Source organism: Gastrolobium bilobum, unplaced genomic scaffold, assembly GCF_033153095.1.
Source record: "Gastrolobium bilobum isolate Gb01-03AN ecotype WA unplaced genomic scaffold, APGP_CSIRO_Gbil_v1 utg15063, whole genome shotgun sequence".
Lineage (NCBI taxonomy): Eukaryota > Viridiplantae > Streptophyta > Magnoliopsida > Fabales > Fabaceae > Gastrolobium > Gastrolobium bilobum.
Genome location: NW_026896098.1, coordinates 144,825 through 150,095, shown reverse-complemented (window position 1 = coordinate 150,095; position 5,271 = coordinate 144,825). Strand labels below are relative to the sequence as shown.

The window sequence follows — 5,271 nt, the reverse complement described above, 5'->3', positions numbered from 1 at the left end:
TGGTAGCTTCTGCCTGTTTTTGATCTCTGGCGCTACTAGCGTGGTAGCTTCTGCCTGAAGGGGCTCCCTTCACGCTATGAGCGTCATACCCACGCTGTGAGTGTGAGCCTTCAGTTTAGCTTTTCCTCTGTAGCTTCAATTTGTCTGTTTTTCCTACGAAATCAACACAAAATCAGTATGCAATCTCTGATTAAGATTTTGACAAATCATAAGTGATTATTGCCCTTTTTGCTTAAGATTTAATCATCATTCTTTCTCTTTTTGGTTTAGATTTCCTTATATGCTGAACGCATATCAAACAATTCCCAGATTTGAACTTTGCTGTCCTCAACAATGTAATAGATTCAAGTTATCAGCAAAAAATAATTCAGTGAAAACATGGAACACAACATCTTAAGAATTCAGACTGCTATGCATGTATAACTCTTTGTTAAAAACTCTCAATAATGCTTTTCAGTTATATCAAGAATTTAAACTCCAGCTTGAATATTCCTCATCAGTTTAAATGTACTCTCATCACACTCAGTGTTTAAGGGTTTCACACTTATCCATCAGTGTAGTAGGAATTCCATAGGCTTGAACTTATTCTCAATTCCTAAGAATGAGGAATCCATTTAACATGCATAGACTGATCAAAAGGTCTTTGATAGGTTGTAACTTGCCCTGGTTTGGGGGTGAGAATCTTTTGGTCAGAAGCTGATTGGAGAGATTAAAATACTGATTTTAACAATACTTCCTTCTCTTCTAGGCTTTGCCTCATTTTACAAACTTGGGATTCTTTCCCTTTCTTCACTACCTTTTTCTTTCCTTGTTTGCAGATGTTTTCTTTCTTTTCTCTTTTGAGCTGTAATTTTTCTTCTTTTCCTTGTTCAGCTACTTAACTTTTCCTTTTGAGAAGTAATTTGACTTTTCTTTTTTGATCAGCATTCAATCTCTCAAGGTGTGTCAAGAGGAACAGGATTAAGTAATTTTCATCAGGTTTGAATGAACTGGTTTAAGGCTCAAAGGGGCTTAACAATGGAAATTCTTATGGGTAGGCTGTTTGGCTCTAAGTTAACAAGAATAAGAATGCCCGTATCATATCAGTAATGCATGCAAGCCAGAGAAACAGTTCAGGTTCTAGAAACTACTACAGTGAGGCCTCTCTAAATTTTTTTTTTTGTTTAGGCTCAAATCCTCACAGTTATAATTCAAACTAGAATCTCAATTCAAAGTTTCACATCAAGCATTATCAAAAATTTCACCAAAACAGTTATAAAAACGAGCAGTCATCATTCTCAGATTAAAACAATTAATTGCTCACAGATATCATGCTTCATCTAACTCAATCTAATTACTTACTGCGTAAGCTTAGAACACTCTGGGACTGCTTGTTCAGGAATTTTCTAAAAATTTTCTACTTTTCTTTAAAAATTGAATCTAACTAAAAACAGCAAATAAAAAAAAAATTGAAGGTTAAAATATCTCCCCTTTTTCAGAAAAATTTCTGTTTAGACGTCCTTTCCGTGGTGTAGTTCCGCAGTATTTAACAAGCCTCGCATACAGTATGCGACAATTCCCAGATTTAGAACGTAGCTGTCCTCAGCAACAAACTATACTAGTCGAAGGACTAAATCTGCTAGATGGAACACACACACACTTGTTAAACAGTCAAAACAGAATAAACTCAGTATGTAAAAGGAGGAAATAATCAAACCATAATCTCAAAACAACAAAACGAAAATACTAAAGTCAAGATAAATAGTGAGGACACTGGCGCTGAAAGCGTGGAGTTCACGCTGTGAGCGCGGAGCTCACTGGAACTTTTTGATCAGTAGAGCTGACAGCGTGGAGTTCACGCTAGGGGTGTTCATCAACCGATCCAAACTGATTCAAACCGCGAAAACCGAACCGAAAAACCGATAACCGAATAAACCGAAAACCGAAAAATTGAAAACCGAAAAAAAACCGCAAATTTTAATTGGATTGGATCGGTTTTTGGATGGGTTGATGAAAACCGATCCAATCCAAACCGATCCAATCCAAACCGATCCAATCCCAGATTTAAAATTTTTCCATATGGTCACTAATTCACCACTTACTTGACTTATTAAAAATTAAACTATCCTAAGAAAATAAAATAAAAACAGAAAAACAACTATTGGATTGCCTCCCAATTAGCGCTTGTTTAACGTCACGAGCCTGACATACCCCTTTTGATTTATGGTGGTTGGAAGCATGCTACCATTGATGACCCAATCTTCTTGATCCAGTATTGTTTCCTTTTATGATCATATGCATGTGGATAAGGATGAGGGTTCTCAGGAACTTTGAACTTAGTCTTCACATGCTTTTCCTTACTCTTGGGCTTTTCCATCTTAACCTTTGGCTTGCTTTCTTTATGCTGCTGATGGACTTCTTTCTTTTTCCTTTCCTCAGCCTTTTTCTCCGCAATGTAATTGACTTGATTCTTAGGTTGAGAAGAAGGCAATGGAGGAGCTTCATTTATGAATACCTTGAATATTGCTTGCCCTCCATCCACGCGCATTATCAATTCACCCTTAGGTACATCGATTAACGCTCCTGAGGTTGCTAAGAATGGCCTCCCGAAGATCATAGGCACACTGGCATCTTCATCAATGTCAAGGATGACAAAATCAACAGGAATTAGAAATTTGTCTACCTTGACTAGCACATCTTCCACAATACCATATGTTTGCTTTGTTGAGCGGTCGGCCAGTTGAACATTCATCCTAGTTGGCTTGACTTCATCAATTCCAGCTTCTTCATCAGGGTTAATGGCATCACATTAACACTGGCACCGAGATCACATAAGACTCTCTCTATAGTTGTCTTGCCAATGGTGTATGGAATACTGAAGCTTCCTGGATCCTTCAACTTTGGAGGCATGTTTTTCTGCAGGATTACACTGCACTCCTCTGTTAATGTGACAGGTTCATCCTCTGTGAGCTTTCGCTTCTTAGATAATATCTCCTTCAAGAATTTGGTATACGAAGGCATTTGCTCCAGAGCTTCTGCAAAAGGAATGTTAATTTGCAATTTCTTAAAAATATCTAAAAATGTAGAAAATTGCTTCCTTTGTTCATGTTGTTTGAGCTTCATAGGATATGGAGGTTTCTCAAAACGAGAGAAATCCCATTGCTTCTTTTGAACTGCAGGAGGTTGCTCTTTTGCTTTTTTTTTTTGCCTTCTTGGATGTGCTCATTCTTGTCTGTAGAAACTTCAACTTTCTCTTTTTCTAGCTTCTCACTTTTAGTAGTGATGGCATTGCAGTGCTCCCTTGGATTCACAATGGTATCACTAGGGATTGTTCCTTGACTTCTCTCAGCCAACTACCTAGACAACTGGCCTATTTGACTCTCCAAGTTTTGGATGGAAGCATCCTGGTTCTTTTGGTAGGTTCATGTCTCAATTATGTGATCATTAGTAGTTTTGGCCAGTTGTATCATCGCTCTCTCCAATTCGGATGGCTCTTTTTGTGGCAGAGGAGGAGGTTGCAGATAGTTGTTGGATTTATAATCCAAGCCGCTCCCTTGATTCCTCCTTTGAAAGTTGTTCCCTTGGCCTCTATTCTGATTTCTCTGGTAACTTTGGGTATCCTGTGGTGGCCTTGGATCATACCACACTCCATTGACTTGGAATGGTTCAGCTCCATTGAATGTAGGGCACTCATTAGTCTCATGTGGCTCTTTGCAGTACTCATAGTTGAATACATTAACTTTAGATGAGATCTGCATTCTATCTAGCTTGGCGTTCAGACTGGCTAGCTGTTGTGAGATCATCTTTTGCTCAACTAATGAGGCGTCAGTGTTCCCCAGTTGTAAAATTCCCTTCTTGGGTTGAGCTGGCTGAACCGGAGGAACTGCCGTAGAAGCGTTATCATTCCTAGGTAATCAATCAGTTCCAGGGTCTCAGCTGCTGTCTTCGTACCGATGGTTCCACCGGCTGCTCCATTGACAACCATCCTGGTTTCTGGTGTCATCCCATTATAGAAGACTATGACTTTCTTCTCATCTGGGAAGTCATATTGAGGGCATTTTATGATCAATTCCTGAAATCTCATCCAGGCTGCACAGAGCGTCTCTCCCGGCTGCTGAATGAAGTTGGTGATTTCATTCACCAGCTTGTTGTACTTTTCCCGCGAAAAATGCTCAGCAAAGAATTTAGCTACTAGATCATCCCATGTTCGGATACTGTTAGGAGCTTGTCGGTCTAGCCATCTGAGAGATTTTTCAGTCAAAGCAAAGGGAAACAACCTGAGTCTGATGGCATCGTCAGACACCCCATGATGCTTGGTTGTGTCACAGATTCTCAGAAATCTGTCCATGAAGTCGTGAGGATCTTCATAATCCTCTCTGCCAAAAGGGTTCTTCTCCACCAGGTTAATCAGAGACGGGTTGATGTCGAAATTGTTGGCCTCTATTTGTGGCCGGATGACACTAGAGTTCGGCCTTGTGAACATAGGAGCCAGAATTGACTCCATCAACTCCGCTGCAGGTGGTGGAGGAGGCGGAGGTTGATTATTAGCTGCCATCACTAATTCTTTGTGTGGCTTTGAACATGAAGTTTCTTCTTGCTTTCTTTGCTTGGCTTGCTTCCGATTTTTCTTTGCAATTTTCTCGATTTCTGGATCAAACTGTGAAGAATCTCGATGAACTTTACCTCCCATAAACTGTAGCAAAAAGATTAGTAACAAAACAGAATCCAATCAAGAAATTCAAAAGTTAAAAATAAATTAGGCGTAGTCAATCCTCGGCAACGGCGCCAAAAACTTGTTGCGTAAAATCGGCAAGTGTACCGATCGTACCAAGTAATAAAAGGGTAAGTAGAGTATCGTCTCCACGAGGATTGAGGCACCTAAATTATTTTAACTATTCCTTTGTTGTTGGATTAATAAAATTGGATTTTGAGAATAATTGTGTTGTAACAATTGTGAACTATTCAATATTTCGTGAACAATTCAAAAAGAAGTTTTGTAAACTTAAAGTAAAAGGTTGAGATTGAGAAAAATATATAAAAAGATATTGCAGTAAGGACTCCAACACCTTCCCGATCCCCACCTTGTAATATTGATTAATGTTTATATTTAATTACTCAATTGATCAAACAATTCACCATCTAATAATTAATTAGTTAAGCCCTAATCCCTTAGTGATCTTAACTTTATTAACCCTATTAGAATCCTAATCCCTTAGACATCCTTTTTCAAGTTAATCCTTTAACCCAGTGAATTTTCCACGTTTGTAGTTCATGTAGCCTATCCCTAGTGCA

General features: G+C 38.8%; 1 non-coding gene across 1 annotated transcript; it reads left to right on the top strand.

Annotated features, from left to right (window-relative positions):
- The first annotated feature begins 4,019 nt into the window (after positions 1-4,019).
- On the top strand, positions 4,020-4,126 carry LOC133297768 (small nucleolar RNA R71). Its single transcript, XR_009749680.1, has one exon. It is a non-coding gene; the product is annotated as a small nucleolar RNA R71 (small nucleolar RNA).
- Positions 4,127-5,271: the final 1,145 nt, after the last annotated feature.